This window comes from Polyodon spathula, chromosome 3, assembly GCF_017654505.1.
Source record: "Polyodon spathula isolate WHYD16114869_AA chromosome 3, ASM1765450v1, whole genome shotgun sequence".
NCBI classification, from domain to species: Eukaryota; Metazoa; Chordata; class Actinopteri; order Acipenseriformes; family Polyodontidae; genus Polyodon; species Polyodon spathula.
Window position 1 is genome coordinate 13,847,094 of NC_054536.1, and position 25,982 is coordinate 13,873,075.

The 25,982-nt window shown below is 36.5% G+C and overlaps 1 protein-coding gene across 1 annotated transcript in view; it reads right to left on the minus strand.

Moving 5' to 3' along the window:
* LOC121312743 (cadherin-12-like) overlaps positions 1–21,188 on the minus strand; it is a 105,577-nt gene extending 84,389 nt beyond the window's left edge. The window contains exon 1 of the mRNA XM_041244471.1: positions 20,938–21,188. The gene's annotated coding sequence lies outside the window, so the exon portion shown is untranslated. The remainder of the gene's footprint in view (positions 1–20,937) is intronic.
* Between the last annotated feature and the right edge of the window lie 4,794 nt (positions 21,189–25,982).

The following is a 25,982-nucleotide window of genomic DNA, read 5'->3' on the forward strand; positions in this document are numbered from 1 at the left end:
CCATATACCCATTATGAACACTTGTTTTTTACTTGTACTCAGGCATACCCTTACTAGAGAGATCTTGTAAAGCATATTAAAAATATTGTAAAGTTACTGTAAAGCATATTAAAAATATTCTAAACTATGGTAAGTGCCTAGTATAACCATAGGAAAAGCATGGGGGAAACTGCAGAATTACTGTGCAAATTTACTTGGCTAAACTTTTATAAAAGTCTGCTTTTAGAAAATAAATATCAGCATCAATTTCATTATTATGTGGTTTGGATCAGAGTCTATTTCCAGCCAACCATTTTTAAAAAAGAGAAAGGGCACCCAACACATTCCTTAAGAGTGTAAATTATTATTGCAGTAAGGCTATTCAGTTTGTGGCAGTGGATATGTAAAGATGAGGGACACATATAAGCACTGCTTATGGGGTTTGCTTAAATACTACTATTTTTTGTGTTGAAAGGACCTGGACATAGTTCGAACACATACACTATGGGCAAAGGCAGTGCAGTTTTTGTACAGAATTCTGAAGATTTAAAACAAGATAGAGATACATAGGCATATATAGGTAGGCATAGTAATATAAATTGTGGTTTCCATTAGAACAACATTATAATATTAAGTGTATTAATATGAAAGCACATGGAAGCAGTACAAAAGTGATTTAACCAATGCAAACCTAGAGTATGCATACTACATACTATTGATTAAATATACCCTTTTGCTGAATGTATTGTTAGTTCAGATATACACTATAGTGTTGGAAGTATTACAAAAATAAATGTAGCGAACAGTTGTCAGAATTGTTTTCATTTTACGGAAGTTTTTATGTAGCTGATAAAACGTTATGCTATCGTTTGCGCGTGCTCTCCGGCAGTATTTCTAAAACACTACAGACAGACGGTCAAAGTTCCATGCTGCCTCTTTAATCATCTTCACAGCAACTGTAGTCCTTATGCTACTTTCACTTCCAGCTAAACAGAATGCATTAACCCTACTTCTGTTTCCTTAGAATTTGTCATATAATATGAACTCTATAGGAAACCAGGAACCGGTGACCTTGAGATAAAGCATGCTGTTGCCCATGCCAAGATGTAGAGTCTGTCAAAATGATTTCTTATTCATTTTACTGGAGCAGTGCAAGGCTTTATCATTTCTGAATCCATTGTTTATGAATAGAGAGGCACAGTCCACTTGAAATGGTATGTTGTTTAGTTAAAGTTTACTCTACATGTACTGTCCTAACAAGTTATTGTGGTTTAATAGCAAGAGGAGTTGGGCAAATGTATGATAAATCTTAAGAGCTAGATTTGGTTCAGATCCTATAAACAATGCAAAATTGTAAAACATAACACAATAGTTACAGTTAAGCATGAGAGAGCTCTGGGCTTGGCTTTGGCTAGGTACTAGGTACACTAGAAAATATACAATTTACTGTTCTCATCAATTATCTTCTAAAATGGTTACATTCTTATTGTTGCATTATTTTTATTATAGCTTCACTGTAAATGTCGCTGTGCTTTCCCCATGCTTATACAAGACTTGCCATGTTTGTGTGTACTTTACTAAGCTTTAACTAGGATGACTATGCTTCACTGCACTTGTATATGCTTTAACATGCTGTTTTAAAGTAGAATTTACTGTATATGAACAGACCTGTTTCAGTTCACCTCCAGACAATTCTAGTTTCTAAAAAAAAAAAAAAAAAAAAAGGTTCTTTTCTCTCCCTATACAGAAAACTAAACAATAGCTTAGAGCCAAGGCACACTTGTATTATGTGTTTGAATTTCTGGGTCTGCATTTGTAAGAAAAAGATAAAATAGATTAGTGCCTTGTATATAGTAGGTTTTGTTTCAGATTATATTTAAGGTGAAGTGAAAGATTACTTATAAGTGATTGTGGCAAAGTGCCCGCCCCGTGTATATTTTGTGTTATATGTTGTGTGTTAATGTTGGTGTATAGTCATTGGTACATGGGATAGAAACAGGTCTGTGTAACACGAGTGTTTAAAATGTATATTTGTATTTAGGCACAAGGATTGCACAGCACTTCACGTGCAAGTAAAAAGTAATAATATGTGAGCACGGGAAATTGCACTTTATTAATTCACGTGCAGTTGTACCGTGACTCCAGTTGAATGACTGATTAGCAGTTGAGTCTCTGTACAGCTGCATAAAAGCAGCATGTTTTCACATACACAGGGTTGTGTGCTCGGTGAGTGGAGAACAGTATTGGAGACGGAGGTAAAGATAATAAGAATAGTTAAATTATCTGCTCACCGTGTTTGTTATGTTTGTCTTTTTGTTTTGGCGACGAGTGCCCTGTCCTGTGTTTTTGTTTGTTGCAACCGTTTATTTTCTGTCTGTCTGTTCATTCATTAAATGTTGAGCGAGACCATTCGCTCAGCTCCACCAAACTCCACCTCTCTTATTGTTTATTTCCTGGCTCTGGTCTGACACCACCCATTCCAGCAGTCTTTGTGTCAGTGATACATACATTGTGTTCATTTTATGGGATATAAAGTGAGAAAATATGACATTTCTAAAATAATATACAATTCAGTATTCATAGAGAATACAGTCTTTTTGCGCTGAAACTGTTGTCAAGCTTTGAGTGTCAAATTGAGTTTGCCTGGTGGTTAAATATAATCTTAGAAAGCTCCCCCGCCAACACACACACACCGTTTGGATAGCCTAGCTATGCCAATGCCTGCCTTAACCCAAAAAGCTGCACTTGGCACACTATTTAAAACTAGCATAGATAGATAGAGGACTAAATAGTAGGGCTTGATTTGTGATTTTAGCTTTATACTGAAGATTTCATTGCACCCTGTGCTCAACTATGCCTGACAGTCTTATTAATCCAGAAGCACACACGTACACAATGCATTTAAATGACATTTGAGCTGCCCTACACTAGCTGTTGATCGAGAACAGGACGTCTCAGATGCTGTATTAGCCATAGGAGAGTGTTGCTGCTGACGGTTCTGTATGTTGGATAGGCGAGAACAAATAAACTTGAAGGAAGAAAAGTGGCTTATTATATATATATAGACACACACATACACACACACACACACACACACACACACTGAAGATGCATTAAGAAGTATTGCGTTACACTCTGACATGCTTTATTTTAATAGCTTTTTACAACTTCTGTTTGAACATGAAATTATCCTTTTTAGCTATCTTAATCTGGGTGTGAGATGAAGCTCTTGCCATTGTTTAATTAATGTAAATGCATCTAGTGTTTTGTCACCTAATGTATAAGGATTTTCCTTCAAGCTTAACAGTCTGTCAGGCTTGCTCAAGCATTTACAATATAAAGCCACTACTGCAATACTAATGTAAATCCATGTGTTTCTGTCAACTAGGCATTTAATCTTCACAGTTGCTCCCATTCAAACAAAAAATATCCTACCCAAGGACGTGCATCAGTTCAAATAATTTATAGATAGTCAAAGATTAATATCCCGAAGTGGAACTGGAGGGGCTAATTTCAATATTATGATTTATTTTTAAATGATTTTCTTCCCACACTTTTGTCAAGCTCAGTGGAACTTCAGGCCCTTTACCCGCCACACTCTTCAGGTCTGAGGCAACTAAATCGAAGCATCAATATTAATTACTAAAATACAACACATATTTTTCTTTTTTAGAAAGAAACGGGTAACTGAGCCAAATCTACAGAACCATCTTTCCTCAGGCATTTGAGCATATCATACAGGCAAAGAAAAAGTTAAACCTTCAACCCAATGTACATACTGAAAACAAAATATACAGGATGAAAATGTTAGCCTTATGTTCATTTTGTGTTTGGTATTACCATGTATTTGTACTATACCCCGTTTAATACAATTATCTATAATTTATTGAAGGTCATATGATTTTTCTTATTTATACAGTATGATCTTTGTTGGGTTGCACAGAATTGTTTTACATAATCAGTGCATGACTAAGCAATGCACATCTGAAAATAAACAAATCATACATCAAATAATAAGAAAAACTGCTATTACAATGTCCATTTTAGGACATCTTCAGACCTCACCCTTCCTTGACTCATTCCTCATGCCATACTATCCCCTCCCCTTTTTTATGGTTATACTGAAACAGCTGGACAGAAATAGTTTAGTACAGTTTTTTGTAGTGATCTAGGTTCTAGCAGGCAGGTGCATTACACAGGGTGAGGCAATCCACAAACAGGCAGAGGGTGGTTGTGAACCCAAGACCTCTCACACTAAAGCATAGTGCCGATACCGCTGTACAACAGGCTTAAGTCTTTGAATGTGATTACATCACCTACCATCCCTGCTGCTGCCTTCCACCATGCACGCTACACTGTTTTTACACTTTTTTTTATTACTTTTAATATAGGTTGCTTGTGTTTTGCAATGCTGAAAAATCAGACGATGGAAATCCACAACCGTGTCCTTGAAATGAAAGCATATAGCAATAACTCATATTTTCCTAAGTAACATGCATACTTTCCGTGTTATGTATTGCTTTATTTTAATTTCAAAAGTTGTTTGAGTTAATGTACCTATTCATGAAAATGATGTATTAATAAGTAGGCTAAAGATAATTGAAGGTCCGAAGCAACGAATTACTAAATTGATAGTAGCTGCCTACCCATTAGATTTGGTTGTGATTATGTAATTAAATTTACATTGACCTCATAAAAGGTAATGTATTTGTTTTGTTTAAATTACGGAAATCTTTTATTATTACCGTACTTCAGATCAACTAATCCTGAAAGATGTATTTTTGTACAGTTACATTTTTTTTGTATTCATTGACTTGCTTAATTTATGCCATCTTAGATTTTGGTTGTTTAAATTCATAAACCCACCCTATTATGTACAATGTCAGAAATAAAACATTTTCAAAGTTTAAACTCCTTTTAACGATAAATGTAATTATAATACTAAGATTATGAAGGAGTTGTTGGTGTTTGTTTTCATTCAAATGCTACAGTTATGTAGAACACATATTGTAACAAAGATAATAACGATCCTTCAGTCAATTTCAGGTCCAAACTTGATCTATATTTATTACAATAATAAATGATCACAGACAATATAAGAAGGTTAACTAACAATTTAACAGGTGAGCTACGAAGCTAAAAAAATAAATAAATAAATCTCAGGGTGGAACTGAAAATAAATATCAGGATAAAACTATTCTGTTCACTCGTTTCTCTCTTTGCTTCCAACAACAACAAACACCAGCAGTTCCTGCTGTCCGTGCCCGTCGACCACAGGCTGCTGGACTGATAGGAAACACAGCCCCTCCCCCTCAAAGACCCCACATTCATTACAATATATTACATAGTTTCTTTAGCATGCTTTCGAATTAACGGATAACACATTTAACTGTACTAATTCATGGTGTCCTATTAACGTTTGTTTGTGTACCTATATTAATATAGGCCTATGTAATTTTTAAAATCGTAGTCGGTCTCTCTAGCAAGTAAAACTGTACTGTTAAATTTCTTTCCAGCTATTCCAGTATAATCTTAAAAAAGGGGAGGAGATTATATGGCTTGAAGCAGTCTGGCGATTGAGTCGAGGAGGGGTGAGGTGTGAGGATGTCTTAAAATGGACACTGTATGGCATTCTAAGCTAACTCATCAAGCTCTTATGTCACATTTAACATTTTGGGTAAGATATGATGATGTTAGGAAAAAAGACACTGATCATGGCTCTTCACTGAATTCTTTGAATAAGTAATTTAAAAAAGGCAGGAAAAAAAAAAAAAACTACCATTTTTTTTTTTTTTTTTTTCCCCATTTAGTAGTATAATGAAATCAAGAAAACAGTGCATTCAATATTATCATCATCAACTTACATGTTATATAACCCAGATTAAAAAGAAGTTTCAGTTAAACAATAAAAATATGTAATTGGTAATGGAATGCACAATAATGCTACAGCAAAACAAATGAACAACTTAAACTGTGTGGTGATGCATTTGATTCAATAGTATCACTATTTAAAATGAGTACTGTATCACAAAAGACCAATCCTTTGCTGCTTTGTTTATTGATTTCAGGTTAGCCTGACGCTCTACTTACTAAAGAGATGTTAACCTTACAAATGAGTTCATTCAGCAGAGGGCAGGAGTCACATAGGAAGGTCGTTTTTCATATTTAGTTTTTTTTCTTTTACAGCCTTTCGTTAATGTGCAAACACACAAATAATCGGGGGGGGGGGGGGGGGGGGGGAATGTCTGTAGATATACTTTGAAACTATGAGAAGGGATTTTCAAACACAGAAAAGAAATGGTCTTTAAGAAACTAAATAAATTTTAAAAAATCTGGTTATAGCTGACCCTGGCTACCACAATATCATATATACTACTGGGCTCTTAAAAAATAGACTGGTACGCCATTGGCGTGTCTTTGTAATATGATAACATTATCAATTTCCCTGCTTTTTTAAGGGCTGGTTACAAACGTGTTACAGTATAATAAGTGCAAGGAAATTTTGCACACAAACAATGTTTGAAGAATAATGCCACGACTCAATATTGTTTTGCTAATGCAAGAACTACTCGAAAATAAATTAATAAAGTGTGAGCAGCTTTTCCCTAAAATCAGTTTGTTTGTTGTTTTGATACCAAGTATTATTATTTATACAGTTTTTTGCTGATAATATGCTTATCACAGTTCATAACTTTGCAAAATACATAGGGTTAAAAACAAACTAAGTGCAGGCAATTTTTAGAATACTTTACAATTCACAGAACTTATATTCACTAAAGCATCTTAAAAAGATGGAATCATATAACCACAATACGGTGTGGAAATTACTTTAATCAAAGATGTATTGGTGGTGAATGGTGGAAACTGGTCATACAAATAGTAAACATAAACCTCAGTGACTGAGCAAGCCTGATAAGACTCAAGCACATTGCATAAAAGATGAGCTTCCACTTGTTTACAATATATGCATACAAAGTGTATTGCACCACTAGTGGTTTTAAGAGGTATTGCTTCTAGAGGGCCAAGATTAAGCAAGGTAAAATTCAGAAGAAATATCGAGTAAAACCAATAAGGATCATTTTAAAAAATCAGGAATGTACTGTTTTAAATTTTTTTCTGGAGTGTTAAAGAAACCTACAACAGACTGTGGATGGATATCAAACTTGATTTAATCTACCAAAAAAGACTTGAAAAAATATAATTATAAAAACTCTTGGGACTATGAACCAATATATCAAGTAAGGAAATATCATGATTAATTTATACTGTGCATGGGGAATTGTTTAACATCAACTTAATTCATACATATATTCACGATAACATGCTGCCTCAAAAATGTACACAAGATAAGATAGAATAGTCTATAATACAGATATATAATACAATACAGATACTGCTGTCTCTTGCATATGAGACACAGTGATGGGATATGAGTACAAAAAAGAAGATATCTGAGGGGATTCATAGTTTTGTAGAATGGTCACGATGCTTTCTTGGGAAATGCAAGGTCATTGGTTTGTCTGTCACAAACATCTACCTACAGTATTCATTAAATCGTAGGCCCTCAAAAAGGCAAAATCAGCAAAAGCAGGTAAAGTCACTGATACAGTACTTGAGATAACAAATCTGTAATTCCTTGTCACTTTAGTTATGAATAACCACCACCATAAATCTTGCACAGTTTTCTTAATATAAATGTCATGTCAGACAAAGGAGAGGGAGTTGCAGAATTGTTGTTTAGAAATTGAAGAACTGGACATTCAACTGAAACTGGTGTTTGCATTGAATACTTAAATGTTAACCTGAGGCTTGTATTACATGCTGCCTGTAAAAATATTGTTGACATTTATAAAAAGATGCATTTCCATACTAAGATTGCATACAAGCGGTAAGGTTTAGAATGAGGATGTTTTACTAATACGGTACTGTTCTTCTGCAAGATTAATGCCATTCATGTACAATTCCACAAAGAGGGATGGAGCTCAAAATAATCTATTACACCACTAGATCTCTTATAAAAAGACACATAAAAATATGTATTGATCTATGATTTTATTTTTCTTGCATAGTAATTTAATGTGCTTGATTAAAGTCACATTTTAGCAAAGCAACATTTTACTGTACAGCTAATTGAGGAGATTATTTTCCTCAAAAGAAATAGATCCCCATTAGCGATGTTTACAATAAATATAGCGATAGCCCACTACATTATTCCTGTGTGTTTACTTGTTAATTTTGCTAACCTAATTGTGGCCATCTGGTTTAGCAACAGGTGCAACTTGATCGTTCTACTTGACCCTGAGGATGATTAAATATACAGTCACTATTTGTTGAATATTTCCGCCAGTGCTAATTACACTAAAGTCAATTTGTGAACTGTATACTGTTAATATGCGTATCATCCAATTATTCCTCATCAGCAATGCAATCATCTGTATCAAGAGCTTCACCAATATGAATAAAACCTTGGTCACATTTTTATAGATTTAAGTTAAAACAAAATATGTAACATAAAAGACACATGGTTCTTAATTCCAAATCAATTCAATCTTCAAAGAGAGGTTATAACTATTAGAATGATAATAACCTAACTTTATATTAAAATACTTTCCAACAGCAGGACTTAGGCCCATAAGCAAAGGTTTTTACTGACTAAGTTATTGTTCACTGAGATTTCTGCTTGGTTCTGGCATTTTAGTGGTTTTATCAGCAAAAGTCTGTCAGTGTGTATGTACAGTATAACAAGATTAACCTGTTTTGTGATTAACCTGGTTTAAGTATGTTTGAAATTTCTAATAATGTACTTTTGACAGTCGTGATGAAGCACTAATGTAGCTCTCTGCCCTTTCCTTGATAAAACTTTTTACACTGAGTTCAATGACTGTTTTTTTGTCTGAAGTGGTGCAATACGCATTACTTAACAGAAGACTTACAGTGGGATTACAGGATATAAGGATAAGTACTTCTGTCTCAGTAAAATAAAGCTTCTTCAATTTCTCCCTTGAATTTGACCGATGGAACGATATCAGTCGTACCAAAATGGCACTGGCCTACCCCTCTCCAGACATTCCATGCTGGAATGTGTACTTTTAAAATCCGGAAAGGTAAAATACGATGACAGTATGATGGCAACAAATTCTAGAAAAAGAGGGTTCCATTCTGGGTGCTAAAAGTTGTTTATAATGCATTCTCTACATTTACATAAGAGATACTAAAATAAACTAAAATGAAATGACAAATGTGTCGACAGAATTCTTTTTCAATGCCTTCTAGTCAAAATGTTTGCCACTGAAAGTTTATTTTAATATTTCTTAATAAACTTCTTAAGTGACACGAATATAAGCTTAATCTTATTCCTGGAGGGACAAAAATGAATTACAGTTCAATGAAATCCAATGTAGTTTTAAATTATGGACCCATTACTATTACACATTTTTATCATTTTTCAAAACCTGTAATGAAAACAGCTAATATATAGAACATAGCATTTGGGGGGGAGATCAGAAGAAAATCAGACTGTAGTATTCCTCTGCCACAAGACATTTTCTTAATACAGCAATATTACCAGTATCCATTAAGATTCCACCAATACCTTCAGGGTCTGTTTACTAATGGTATTTCGCCAGCATGACAGAAAGCACTTCTAACAAAATTAAAAAAAAAAAAACTTGCCAATGGCTTTTAAAAGATGAGATTCAATATTATCAAAACTTCAAATAACATGTTAAAAGGCTACTTGTGCCTAATACTTTGCTGCTTTGCTTCCTTTGGAATAAAGAAAAAAACAATACAATGGGTTACATGCATAAAGTATTAGTTGGTCAGCAATGTGATGCTCACGGTCTAAATCCCAATACAACCCAAAGTCAATTTCTGGGAAACAAATGTAAATATAATTGTAGTGCAAGACAATTTGACTGCTGCTCAATACTAATCGGATTGTTTAGCAAAACGATAAGCCCGTACAAATTTGTTCTCCTCTTTTTCATTTTGTATTCTGTCAGATCTTATGTTACTGAAGAAAAACACACTGAGATTTTGTACCATCCTGCAGTTTCTATTTACTGCTTCTCTGGGTTAAATCACATGAACTTTCTGCCATTCCTAGTTGTGAGTGATAGGGATGCATTTAAAACCGAGGAACCCTGAGGTGAGGCGTCACCCCTTGTTTAAAGTAAATGCTGGGTTCTCTTTTTTATGCTGCGTGGATACCAGTTCTGCTTCGAGTGATAAATCAATTGGCACATTTTTCAAGAAATGTAGAAAATTAACTTGAAGGAATAATGGCCATGAGGCTTGAAAAAATCTTTTCTTTCCTATTAATCTTGTTGTTTTCCAAAGATTGTTTCACTTTGATTGAGGTGAGACAATTATTCCAGCCACAATAATTGTATTTTACTTCCAGTTTTACAGATATTAATAATATAGCAGGAGGGGCCCTATAACTATACCACAGGAAGTGATGGGGGATAGGGAGCTTAATATTTCTGAATAATGGTGCAGTATGGTATGGTAACATAACAGGACCAGGCACTGCCCTTAAATCTATTTTAAAATACAAAAAGAGGGGCTGATGAGATTCAAGGAGGACAAAGCAGTATGTATAGCCTCACTGTTATGCTCCTCAGCACAAAACTCATTGAGCATTCTCCCCAATTGTCGATTCTACTTCAAAAAATGTGGTTGACTACTTCAAGTTATGTCACTGGAATCTGTATAAGACTTTAATACATTTTTTGTCTAAACAAGTCAGGCTATATGACATCAATACATTGTTATACACCCTGCCCAGAGATCTCCATTAACTTGATGCCAAAGGACTTTGACTGGATTTTGATCTGACAGGCAAAATTGATGGTTAGATGCATTATTACCTGCACTAAGCACCCATCCAAGAAATGATGCACTGCAGCAGAACTTCGTCTGTTTGATATTCAGATACTACTGCCACACAACCTTTGCCTGTCGAATTAACAGATCTCAATTGACTTTACTTGACTTAACTTGAAGTCCCACAGCATATTGGAGACCAGGTATGTAAGAAATATTGTGGGAGATGGCCTGGATTTACAGACTGCTCTATTTAAAAATATTAAAGGTGTTGAAGAAAAAGCCACAATGGTTCTTGCAAGCAGGTCTAACAGAACATCAAGAGGTCATAAGCTAGGAGAAGTTGGGTTCTTGGCCAGAGTGTCTATCATAACTCCCAATTAGAAATCATGTTCCAAGCCAACAAAGACATAATAACAGACTGTGAACTTCTATTTGCTAGAAATGTCCTGTACATGTTATATAATTATATATTTTCATTTTTAAAAATTACATCTGATTCCATATTAGGTTAAATAAATCTCAATTGGCAATGTAAAACATTCACACATACAAAACATGCAGTTCTAAATGCATTTTATATTATGGAAATAACACGACTACATTCTCAACTACTCAAAGGGAAAGAACACCAAAATATTGGGGATGATTATTAAGAAAAAAAAACAGTGTTTGTAATCTATTTGTTATTTTTTTACTAAATTGAATGTCTATGTATAGTGTATTTTTCTACAAAAAAAAAAAAAGTATTACCATTGCAGTAAATTCTACAGTCACTTCATTGGGTGTGAGCTAGGGGTGTAAGGATAAGGCAGGAGAAGCAGAAAGGAGCCGTTAGTAGGACAGATGACGGCTAGGGACCGGACTTAGGATAGAGGAGCAGGCGAGGCCCTGACTCTAGTAGCAGACCAGCAGATCCGGACATGGAAACTAGGTTAGAAAGTGGTCGCTGACTGAGGGTGACGATGCTGACACATCCCAGGGGCAGAGGACCCAGCATCCGAAACAGGATAGAAAGATGGACGCTGACTGAGGGCATCGATGCCGACACAACCCAGGGACAAAGGACCCAGCAACCGAAAACACATACGAGGGTTATGACTCGGGGAGCCACCCCTCAGGAGGAAGATGGTCCGGTAGACCAGGACACGAAAAGAGATAGAGAGAGATGTACCCAGCATCTGAGACTTCTGTAAAGGGGCGCTCATTAGACCCCCAATTGGCCGAAACTTCACGCTGCCTGGGACCGAAATAAGGACAAGGCATAGAGGTTATTATGGGACACGAGCACGGAGTAGCCACATCCCAAAAGTAAGGCAGAGTATAAAACAGAGCCTATAGTGAGGTAAGATAAGTGCAGGAGCTGCGAAAGGACAGTGTGGCTGGGGGTCCGATCTGACTCACATGGTGAGGACCCCCCTGAAGGTAAAAGAGGCGGATGCTTAGCCCTGAGGTTGGAAAGTGAGACTTACCTCGCGAAATCTCCCACACCGTGAGATGAACAAAAGACAGCACATGCCAGTGTATAACAAAAACAAAAGACTAGAAAGACAAAATGGGATAAACAGAGCGATGGTTAGTAATTTGTGTATACCTGCTGTTCAGTGGAGAGGAAAAAACCCCTCGAGGCTGATTAGGTGAAAATCTCTGGTGGCCCTGGCAGACATGAAGCCCCCACTTTGGGCATACTAGCAATTTAAAAATGAGCAGCAACTATATCAGAGGAGGATGAATGAATGTAGGAATCCACTGCAGAGGAGAACCAGCTCCCCCACATTTATGATCAGGCTATGATTGATGTTTGCCCTCATTGAGGAGGGGGCTGCGCCTACACCTATACGGAATGATGGGGGAAGAGGAAGGCCTGCTCTGGAGGCGAGGTTGGAGAGGTGGGTTGAGAACCAGTAATGAGTGATGATAGGAGCGAGAGGAATCAATGAACAGAGGGTTGGGGGGGGGGGTAAGGGTTTCCTGCTGGGGAGATACCTTGACGTTGAAAAGAAAGGGAGGCTAGGGGACTTGAGAATGTCCATTGATATAGACAGACAGGAAGGTGAGGCAGGGGGAAAGCTCTTAAGAATCCAACAGAGGGTCAGGCGAACTGCTGGTATGGACAGAATGGAGGGAGATGGAGAGAATCCCTAGCATGGACAATGAGAGCTAGGATCCGGTTTCGATTGAAGGAATATGATTATTCGATTCTGGGTGCAGAAGGTTGAAAATACTGAGAGTAGGATTCAGTCAAATAGCAGCTGGAGAAGCTGGGGATTCTGGATGGGGGTTGTGGAAGCAGATGGGACCAGCTGACTGAACTTGGATACCGAAAGTAGAGGCAGAAAGAGAATTGGAACTGAGGGCTGAGGTGGCAGCTGGATTGGCTGCTGGGGAAACACAGCACCTTTTGCGCCCCATATTCTGGAAACAAGGGTAGAGAGATGAGTGCCACCATTCTATGTGTTAGTAAATACGGGATCAGTCAGCGGTGTGTTACTGTCATGTCTGCTTGAAATGGAAAAGGTGAACTCACACTGAGATTTGGGTTTCGCAATTCCAGTTATACAGATTTCCATGTCTTGTATCACATCTCTCACAATGTATTATTGCTGTAACATTTGAGAGGATGAGCAGACATATGAATAGACTGCTGAGGAAGTCAGGTGCCCCATATTTTGATTAGATTAGATTTAGATAAAGCCAGAGATGGGGCTTCTTGGGGAAGAGATGAAGAATGCAGAGGTCTGAGACAGCTGCATAACCCAAGAGGATGAAGAATACGTTGCTCTGAGACTTCTGCAAAGCCTATTGATTTGGTCAGGAGCAGTTTATGAGAGTATTGACTATTGGGGGTAGGAGGACTTTGAAACATTGATAATCGTAGAACATGGTTCCGTATCTGACTGTCGGCTCGAGTTGATGAAATGATGACTTTGAAAATGGAATAAAAGTGCCTTAATGAGCTGGTCGGTTTGTTGGATTGGAGCCAGATGAGGAAACACAAATCTGGGAACAAGAATAAGTCACAGGAATGGATGCCTGATGCAGGGAAGATGGACGTTACTGACTGTAGCTACTGAGGATCTCATAAAGTAGCTGAGTGCGTTGCTTCATAACCAAGTCCTCGAAGAGGGGACGAGTTAAAATTGAAGAATGTCATTTGATTTAGATAGGCAAAGTTGAGGCAGGAGGAGAACTCCTGAGAATCCCTCAAATTGATGACAAACTGCAGGAATGGATAGAAAAGTTGGAGTGTGCAAGCTTTGCAGCGATAGCAAACCAGCTTAAAGACTATATATAGAACTTGTGGTGTTATACTGCCATCTAGAGGTTATGATTGGAATTAAACCATTGGCTTGAGTGAAGCAGGGTAGAATATGTTTGGTTCTTGTATTTAAAATCCTTGTCTATGTAGAACAACAATTGCATATTCTTTTTAGATTTGAATAAATATATTCGATACAGGTTTTAGGACAGGTAGTCATGTATATGAATAAGTTAACTCAGTATTAAGATGTCACGATTCGACAAGTTGAATGTGCCTTCACAAGTTGTGAAATTGCAGCAACAGGAAGACAGAATATTGCAGTACTGAGGCACGGAGCTCACAGTGCCTGATGAACCTGCCTGGTCACCATGGCAACTTACCACTCCCCACAGTCATTCAATGAGGATGCTGCCGTGGTAAACATAGTTTGAGAGGTGCCGGTCGAAAAGTTACAGTACAGCAGTTGGAGCATATGGACCAGTCTAAATCACGAGCCGCCACAGGCTGAAATGGAGTATGAAATGGGCTGGATAGGTCTTTTAAAACATTGAACGTAGCTGATGAAAATGCAGGGCAGGATCTTCTGAAGGAAGGATAAATTGTGCTGGCTCTGGGAGCAGGGGAAGGGCGATTGATTGCAAGCTAGGAGTAAAGAAAGATTCAGCTGACAGACCTTTGTGGTGGATTTAAATAGAGCTATGGCAAGGCAATCACTGTCGATGTCTTGTTGAAGGAGCTTGAAAGTTTTAGCGGAGGGCCAGTCTTTCTAATAAAGACACGGACAAGTTGAGTAATGAAGTTGCGGTTTGGACGGCACTGTTGCTGGGCTGGAGACTGGATGGAGCAGGAAAGACTAACGTTGGAGCTCCTGCAGCTGAATAGAGAACCTGAATGAGAAAAATAACTTGGGAGCGCTGCGCAGAGAAGTGACCTGCAGTGAAAGGCAACGAAGTTTAGATATTAGCGGTGAGGTACAAAATGATGGCGTCTGAGCGTTTGCTACAAAAACGAAACGCTAGACAGCGAAAGTGCAAGTGATCAGGGCTTAAATAGAAAATAGGTACTAATTGACAGGAAATTAGAAGCCCCCAGAACTACGAGAGCTAAGATTTTACTGAAAAGTGGTCAGAAATTTGATTACGATCTAGTGGGAATTGAAAGTATGCAATTAGCTTGTATGTTTGTGTGGATTTGAAACATTGGTTAAGAAAGCATAATCGTATGGGACTGAGCTGTCTCACTCTGTTAAATTGTATTTACAAAGATGTTTTAAATATACAGTGGGGGGGGTGGGGACCTGCATTGAAATTCAGATCTAATCCACCCTTTGCACATCAAATATGATGTTGGTTTTGTATGCAAATTAAACACTTGTATTTTATGAGCTGGCATAGATATTCAGATTTCTGTTTGTCCATCTGATTGTTTGTGTGTGTGCAGCTGATTTCTGAATTCTTCTGTAAGCCAGATCAAATTTTATAGAGCTACTTGTAAGTAGGCCTTTCTTTTCTTTCTACTCACACTTTAAAGGATTTCCACTGTTAAACAAATAACCAACTTAAATATCTGTTTAGTCTATTTTATAAATATTTTTATATTAAGTTGGACACTTTCTACTCACACCACAAAAACATACATTTTTAATTCTGCTTTTCAGAATATCTCTGAATTAATGCTCTAATTTACTAATCTGTTACCACCAGTTTATTTTGCAATGTTACAGTGAGAAAAGTTATGTCCAACAGGAAGGGCTATGGAACTGCTAGTGGTAACTGTAACATTGCTGTTTGACTGAAACATACCTGTTCTGGCAATGGTACATCAACCATTCTTTTTCACAACCTAATTGTGCATGTCTTTCCACCCATCTATTGCCATGAAACGACTTAAACTATACCACATGATTACTCTGGTCACTATTTCAACCCTTGAGGCAATACTTTTTAAAGTGAAGCCTCAACTCCAGTAAATATTTGTGTAATATATAACACAGTTGTCAGTTCTCATTTTTTTTTCTGTAAAGTACGAATTAATTATTTAGTGATTTGCTTAAAATGCTACAGACAATAGACTATTAAAAATGTAAATCATTATTTATTTAGAGTAGAGCATGGTGTGCTCTTTATTCCATAGCTAGGCATTAACCCATGACAGGGTGCTGTAAGACATGTCTTATGTACACCTTGGCGTCTTGTGAAGCACGAGGCTTTAGCGCTTATAAAATAACTCTGTTCATTTTATAATAATAAAAATAAAAACATTTTAAACTTTAAGTTTTATGTAATGTATCCTTACGCCAGTACAAAACAGTTCCTATACTTTGTCTTTAGAAGCTACCTATTGGAAAAACACATTACTACTGGGTACATTTGTAATTATAATTTAATTTTGTTAACCCCTTAAGTACACAAGGAATTCAATGTCTGTTCAAATGGTTCCTTCTTAAAACAAATTTGAGAGTGATTCAAGTATTATGAGGAAACAGTCAATGTGGACAACCAGAACTAACCTGTCAGTACATTTTAACCCCTATTTAGTGCCCCTCATTACAAAATTAAGAAAGTTAGCATAATTTTTATTTGTGGGACAAATATGTCCCTTTTATCTTAAAGGGTCACAGTGTGTTTACAAATATAACTGCTTATTTCCATGTCTGATACACTTTGGTAAGTAAAGTTGACATTTGAAATCACTGTTTCCCCAGTACAACAATCACGTTCTGTACCTTTATTTTGTATTCTTGCAAACACGCTGCCACATCTCTTCTCAACACTAAGTTCCCCAGTCTGTGAAGCAGTCATGCAGAATACCACATCAGTCATGTCCGCCAACATACACACTAATGTCTGCAATTACCATAATGTGTTTAACTTTTGATACCATATTCCTGACAATATTAACCTATGTGGGTTTTTTTCTTTGTCACTGCTTCATTGTTAAGATCCAACCCTGCTGACCTCCTCCCCGATTTCAGATTCTGCTGTCCGACAGAGCTTTACAGCAACTATCGATGTGGCGTGAAGAAATCAAGAGTTTGAGATTTTAAAGAAAATAAATCCACAGAAATATATTATCACGTATATATGTTTTTACAATTCTATTTAATTTCTGTAAGTGTTTGACTATCTAAGTGTCCTGAAGTCCTGAACTGGAAGATTGACCCAGACGACAACAACTCTCCAGATTTCTATTTTTACAACATTGATATGTTATAGGGCTAATATTGAGCATTTCTATTGGTATTTTTGAATAAACAAAGTTAAATACTATGCAAATAATCAAAATAATGTGATTGGCTGCACAAATGTGCTTACTGGTATTCGAGAAGAATATAAAAATTTAGTAAAAACATAAATAGTAGGCATCAAAAAATAAAACCTAAAGAAAAATCTTAAATGATTGATTGTTAAGTTTATGACCGGAGTTACATGTGGTACCATGCCATTAAATTCTTCAGCAAACCATGCAGAGGTTTGCTCATTTGGCCCACATACAAACACGCGGTAAAGCCTCTGCACAACCGGATTATGAAAGTTAAAATCGAAAAAAAAAAGAAAAATCATGAAGAATTTTTAACTTAACATTTTCATGAACATAATAATCATAGTTCAAACATATGTTTAATTAAAATATTCTTAGATTGAGAAGATTTGCGATCACCTCCTTCTTGTAGCGTTTTCAAACTCTAAAGCAGAGATAGAAGAGTGTATGTCTCATGAGTGCTGTTTCCTGGGATTCCCAACAATGCATATTTTGTCCTGGGGTTGCGTGTGTTCTTACATTGGCACATAATACTTCACATCACAACCACACCTGCCATGTTTGTAAAGGGAGAGGGAGCCCTTTTGCTGGTTCCTGCACACGTGTGTTGTAGCTGAGACGTGTTGCTAGGCAACAGATTGGGAAGTTAGGCTCATCAGTGCTGAGAGGATCAGGAGGTCTGGATTGGCTGGGCGGCGGACCCAAGGATACTGCGCGGAGTTTAAAAAAAAACCATCTGTGCCACAGTTCGAGGCTACTGCAAGGCCACTGCTACACAGACGGGCGCTGAGTGGAAGTGTGTGTTTGTTTATATCAAGGAATGGACCATCTGCTCTGCAGGAACTACTATGGAACCCTTGAACTGCAAGATGGTGCCTGTGAAGGTGTTTGGTCAGCCAGGACCGTCAAAGCAGCCAGGAGTCACTAGGAGGCCGGGACTTTGGGATTAACAGTAGTAGGTCAGCTTAGAGGAGGTAGATCCCAAAATAGCGAGTTGCCGTAGAGTAGTAGGTTCCTGGAGCAGGACATTCCTTTTAGTGGGATTGTGTGGCAAACTTTTATTTTTAGCTTTGATTTGTTTGCTTTTCTTTATTAAATGTGACGCTAGGGCTACCATTGCTAGTACCCTAGTGTCAGCACTAGTGTGTTAATTAAATCTGCATGTCTGTGCAGCATGTCAACACCAGTGCTCTGTGTCTGGCTCAGTATTATTCAGCAATGACACATAACACTTCGCACTGTTACAGAGGGCTTTTGTGAGGGTTTGAATTCATTATGAACTTGAGAAACGATTTTAAATCATAAAAAAAAAAAAAAAAAAAAAAAAAAAAAAAAAAAAAAAAAAAAAAAAAAAAAAAAAAACTCCAGAAAAAAAAAAAAAAAAAAAAAAAAAAACCTTTTAAAATTCATTTTTAGCTTTAAAAAAATACCTTTGTTAAATTCCTACTTCCAGAAAACCTCTGATCTGGCAACACTGCCAGGCGAGCTTTGATACTTACTGCACAGTCATGTGATCTAGTCCAACCAATCACTTCATTTAATTTATCCCAGCCATTTTATAATGGCAATGCCAGTTGTGTTACAGACTAGATGCTAGGAGGGACAAAGTAACAAGATTGGTATTTGAGTACAGTAACAACACTGATAGATTAGTGTTGACCGGGTTGGGACATTTGGTTTTTATAAAAAAAAAAATAATAATAATAATAAAAAAATGGAACACAGATGTATACATAGACTGGTGCAATATTCAGTGTAATACAAATGTCCCACCACAAGCACTGCAAAACAGCAAGTGCGGTTGTATACTTTTGTACATGTGGTGAACAGTGCAGTGACACTGGAAGTGTAGGTTTCTCTAGCCATTTATCTCTGCAAATACTAGCTTAATTTTTCACAAATGTAATGATTGTATTTTATTGTGTTGTTAGGATTAAACAGCATCATATATTTAATCTGAATACTTAACAGCACAATTGGTTTAAAAAAAAAAAAGACTCACATGACCAATTAAAAAATTGCATTAAATAATGTGCTGCATACATTTAAAGTAGAATTTTATATATATATATATATATATATATATAAATTTACTACCCCTTATCATTCAGGGAAAAAAAAAAAAAAAAGTTTTAAATTGCATACTCTTGTTGTTTCTGGTAGAAGTTTACATCCCAGATACAGTGAGTGGAGAATAAGTTATAATATGTCCCTGTATGCCACCAGTCCCTATATGGTTGGGTTAGACCTGACATCTTAGCAAATGTCTTGCGTCCTGATGCATAGGAAGAAAGTCACGATATTTACTCATAGAAAAAAAATTATTTATTCTGCACAGTAGAGTTAGTGAAAACCACACGCTGTGCTTTTCGTGCGGCTGACACATCTGCTGATCACTAACTTATACAAAGGGAAGAACGCTTCATTATGTCTATTTTTACTGTCATGATGGTCGTGTGGTGTTGGGTTGCGGTGATACATCTGTTTTATGTGTTTTTTGCATATTGTCACTCTCATGTATCATGTGTATGATGCGTAGGACCCCTTCCCCCCTCAGGGACGAGCATCCCGCTGAACAGTTTCAAATTGTTTGCAAGTATGTATGTCTGAGCTCATCATAAAATTAAGAAAAGCTATGTAAATAACACCTGTGTTGATAAAAGTATCCAGACAATGTTGTATACATTTGTTCTGTATGAGCTTTAGCTCATTGCCTGATGCGATTGATGGAAAATGGTGAAGACAGCTGTAAGCATGTAAGTCATGGTACCTTCATCATTTACCTTCTACCGAAATGTATTTTAGGGCACAATGAGGGAAGCATTCACAGCATAATTATCTTCACATTTTGAATATGCAAACCGATAATCCAAAGATAAATGCGCAATTGCCATTAATTATTTAAAACATAAAAGCATGTATGGTTGAAGTTATGCTATTTTCAGTGTTTAACTGCACTTAACATTTGTATTTAAGAAAAAAAAAAGTGTTAACCCTACAGCATACTTCTGTTTCTGAGGGTTTTTAACAGGTGTATATTAAAAATCATATATATATATATCATCTAAATAAATAACTCAACTAAATAAACTACTAAAACAAAATAATAAGCAAAGTTTAAAATGACACTGCACATTTCAATGACCCCATTGCTGTTTTCATTCACAGGTACATTCTATTTGTTTTATATTTTTCTATCTATTATATTCATCTTTTATAGAAAATTTGTTATTTTAAACTCTTTTTATATTAAAAATAAAGCACATATATATATATATATATATATATATATATATATATATATATATATATATATATATATATATATATTAGGTTTTTGCCATCATAAGTGATATTTCACATAACACAAAAAAGGAAAGAAAAATGGGAAAAATCTCAGTGATCTTCAACATAATGTGAAGAAGCAATAACACAGAAAAACAAATACAATCTAGCCAATTTCATAGAGCTTTTTTATTTTTATTTTGCCCATAACAGCAACGCACTGACTTACTACCAATCAGCCAATTAAATTCCACCATGAGACCTTAAAAAGCAGCTATTAAGCAGAAGACAGAAAGCAAGATAAACACAGAGGCACTTACCTTAATTAAAACCCTGTGGTAGATGAAGTAAACCAGTTTAATCCAATGACTAATGAACAAGGCAATCAAACTTCCCTGCAAGCAATTCTCTCTGATAACTAGAATTGTTTCTTCAGCTGCCTTTATCTCAGTGCAGAACCTCAGTGTTCTGCGTGAAGAAAGGAAGGAAAGGGAAAATATATAAGCGAAACAGTATTTCCCAGAGGTTCAGGGCAGACAGAGTGCTGTACTGTCAGACGTTTGCATGTGCATTTAGTAGTCAGAGATCCGTGACTGGTGTGAAGCGACTTCTGTCAGGCCCCCAGAGCTGTGGGATCTTCATCAACCAGATTAGTGGCGAACCCTCCCCCCTGCAGTGAAGCAGTGACTTGCTTTGTGATCACTAGGGGATCTTTAATTGAGAAGACAGGGTCACTTGGGAATCTTGTTTCTTTCAGGCTAATGCACTTGCAGATGCTGTAGCGGGTTGTGGTTAGAGTGTTAATATAAGTGTGTGTGTGGAGGGGGTGGGGTTAGGAAGGGGTACGTCTGTGTATCGAAGGAGTTAGCAGCCTCAGCTGGTTTGGATAGATCTCCATATGTCTTCCCCCCAAATTTGCACAAGTGTGTATTTTAAATGCAGGAGCTGTTTAATATTTAAAGCTGCACTTTTCTTTTGAAGTATAATGTCCTTGTTATGGGGTGACCTAATTTTGGAATCTGTGTTTTCTGTTACCATTGCATGCCCTTTCCACTTAGAACTCTTTAATTTATTTTCAATTTTAAAAGGTTAGAGCTGTTTTACAAAATCCACAAGGGCCATAGAATGTATCCATCCACGTAACATGCTTTCATCTGCAATCTGCCCTATCAAAGTATATAACAAGCTAATTGAATTCTGACTAATGTCCAATGAGAACTGTATGAAAAATACGCTGTATGATGATTGTATATCCTGTTGAATATCTAGAACTCCAAATCCTGTACTTTACAAGACAATTGCTACAAAATCTGTAAGGTACCATTTATTTTCTGAAATGAAAAAAAAATAAAGAGTAGATAATAATGTGGTCTCAAAATGGTAACCAAAAGTCATCTGTGCTTATGCTGTATCAATCTGGTGGGTAGTTGGTTATGTCAGTATAATCTTAGATTACCTAAATCTTTCAAAAGAGTTTTTGGTGCCTCTAACAGTAAGGCCAGTGTGTACCGTAATAGCCTTCACCATTAAACAGCATATATTTCACTCTCCCGGAAATTGTGGCAATGAGGGTGAACAATAAGGGGTTTTCTTATAGATGAATGACATCTAAATTAGTAAGCAGTTGACTGTGTGTTCTTTAGTTCTCATCGTAGAGTTCTCTACAGGAGAGCAGTACACGTAGACTCCTTTACTGGCACTCTCTGTTTCATCAATAGCAATCAAGTAAGTACGAGCTGAATAAACCCAGACACTGGTTTACAACAATCTTTCTTTGTATTGCATTATATCAGATTAATAAACATTCTATTGCATATTGCATGGATTTTGTAATTCCCACTGAATTAATATTATTTAAACATGAATGCATCTATAACTCTCATTTTATCTTATGTCTGGTATAAAACCAGACTAATATTTTGTTAGAATGGAACCTCTGAAGGGGCTATCATATATGCAAAGGGTGAGGTTTGCGTTGCAGCTCATATAAAACTAGCTAGTACTAATATAAGTACAATGTTAAGAATGGATTTTTATATTTTAAAAACAAAATCTAATCTATTCATTCATATTATTCTTCTATTATAATTTTTGTAAAACCCACATATTATGACTTTATTGGTTGCCAAATTAATATTGTGTGTAAATTAAATTATCTATTATTATCTATTATCTGCATGCTAGAGAGAGAGAGAGAGAGAGAGAGAGAGAGAGCAAATAAAAGTCTTTAAATTAACTAAAACAGAAAGTGGACGTTCAGCACCATGGGTATCACTTCAACTCAGCTGCAGTAAAGATATGCTCACCAGGATCAGCACTCTGGCCAGTGACCAGTGGGAGCGCCTTACAGGTACAGATCGAGACATTCAGAATGAAGTGAATGATAAACATGAATATTCAAAATGTGTTCAACTCACATTATTTATATAGCGCGAGCAAAGTATTTGAGCAGGTCTGCCTTGCCACATACATTCACGTGGCCTGACCCGCTGCCTGCAAGGTAAGAATCATCATGAAGTACTATTCTGAAGATACTGCAAAAAACATTTCTACTTAATACACCTGAAACATACACTGTGATGTGTAATCTTTGCCTACAGGTTGTAGTCATCCTGTATTATGAACCCTTTACTAATCAACTGCTGTCGAGATTGTGCATGTTCCTGAGAATGCTATGCAAATCCTCTTTGCCCATGGTACTCTGATAGGTGAAAGGATGCTGTAGCACTACTTCTTTCCTGCAGCCAAGCATATGGAAGGTAGCATCACCATGTAGGGGTTGCATCTGACCTGAGGGTGTTATGAACAGACTATGTGGATTACATTTTACAGGACAAAACTTGTCTTCTGAAAAACAAAATATCTGGTCAAAGATGATCCTCTAGCAATTCTGTACAAAATATACCTAAAGTATTTGAAAATAATATACAGATATGTTGAACATTATGGTGTCTATTGTAATTATCTAAACAGTAGTGGATCAAACGGGTAATCCTTCTAGTGTTTTCCTAATAAGAGTGCTACAGAATGTAGTGAAAGTAACTGAATAACATTCAGTTTAAAATTGCATGCTATATAGCGTTGACAGTGATGGGATAAAAAGGAACAAAACAAACATTTTGTGAAAGAATGACTTCATGTGACAAGCACAAAGTCAGGAAAATCCATCATGCAATGGCAATAGCTTTGTAAGCAAAGAATGCAGCTTATTTTCTAAAGAACTACTTATAAAATGAAAGCTAAGCAGATAGCTTTTAGTGCCTAGTAAAATATATTCTACATTATCCTTTGAGTTACATTATCATTTGCTTTATTTTAGATATGTAACATGTTGCAGATACTTTCCTAAGGGTGCAATATAAGTTAACAAAAATGTGAAACATTATTTTTTTCTAAATGTGTTAGTTACATAACTTGGTTTAAAAACTTGTGCTACCGCAAACATCGTTGGAAATTTAGCACAAAATAAGGATTTTATGAGCAGACTGACTAGCTTCTGTATTCTCCCTTTTAATCTAAAGCCATGTAGACCAATAGTTTTTCTGAAGATTTTGAGACTATACAAAGTCCACTGTGATATTGGCAAATTACAAGCCGTGAGGAAAACAAATGAAAAATGTAAATGAGTTATGAAGTCAATATCATGTGGTTAATTTGCTATGAGCATTACCATCATTGAGTGACCTGGTGCTGAACAAATGTGCTGAGGCCTGAAACACACGCTGTTACAGGAATACACACATGTGGAATTCAGCAGCAGCCCCTATAGGACATTTCTTGTACTGAATCATTTTAAGCTCTCTGTGTTTTGTTCTGTAGCATGAAGGTGAAGTAAGTAATTACATTTAGAAAAGCATCACTGTAGAGAATCACTGAGCTGTGCCATCTGGAACAGGTCACAAAATACAATCTGCCTGCTGCACCCATACTCTCTGAAAACAAATATTGTCTACATCTGTCCACGTTTAAAGATACAGCACTGAAAGGCTCACGGGTTATGTGTAGGAATCCCAGTACCAATGCTCCAGGCCATCTGGGGGCATCCAAAACAATTCAGATTAAGGTTTACCTTCTTGACACAAGCAATTGTCCCAGGACATCTAGGCCCACTGCCCCCAACGTCAAACCACAAGTCCACTTGGGGTGGTTGCAATTCTTCTTATATTGAACAAGGGAGGAAGTCATCATCCTTTACATTCAGCTCTGGCAGTTTCTCTACTTCCTCGTCTTATATGGCCCTTGATTCACACTTCTCCTCTTCTTGCCTACTTTTCCCAGTGGCAAATGTATATGCTAGAAGTTGCTCCTGTACAATCTACACTGAGTCTACTGAATAATGTTTACTCTTTTTTTTAAAAGTCTAATGAGAAGCCTGATGCCTTATGTTATGATTAGTGGCAAATGCACCCAATTGGTCCACAGAAAATACCATTTGTGTGAAGCACACAGGCTGCTGGCCAAACTTCTTTCCTTGCTGGATGTTTTTCTTTAGTTTTACTTGTATTTCATTGTACCTCAGATGTTCAGTTTAATTTGCTAACAGAATAATTTCCTCATGATTAAGTGTGAGTATGAATGCAGCGCAGTGACATATTTAATTTATTTACATCTATATACAGATTTCTTGCGTCTTTCTAGAAGTGTAGATCCCAATGTAAGGAACTGAGTCCATCTGTACAGTTCAAGTCCTGGAACATGGCCACAGATCAGTTCTTATTATGCAGAAGCCAGCTTTTGTGCCAGTAAGCTATCAGGGTCCAGAACCGTCGTCCCCTTATACTTTAATATTAATCAATGCATGTCTTGTCTTTTCTTTCTCTGAGCAGGTGTGTTATCCTATCTACAGTAAGATTACAAGAATATCTATCTCTTTAAATACAGCGTTCCATTTCAATTGCAACACAGAATATAACATAGTAAGCTACAGGTATCAAATTATTTCAACACACAATTTATCATACCATTGCTAGCGCCTTTCTTGCATTGCAGAAACTGCACTTTATAAAACTGTGTTTGTGTTTGTAGAATGAAACTCATCTATCTTTCCAAACAATACAGAATGAAAAAACTGAACACATGATCAGTAATTCATTAATTTGTTCACAACTAACCATTTGTATGAGGGTGGGTTAGTTTTCTTTATTCCCAGAGAAGGTTCCTGCCTTGAGTCTGAAAATTAAAAAGCAGACTCTGTTCGCAACCATGTGACAACCATGTTAAATTTACCATATCTGTAAATTAAAAAAAAAAAACAACAACAAAAAAAACACATATATTTTTTTAATTACAGCTATATTATCTGATTTTAATATAAAACATCTCCACAGTATTTTCTTATGCTTGTAGGGTTTAGAATGGCCATTGC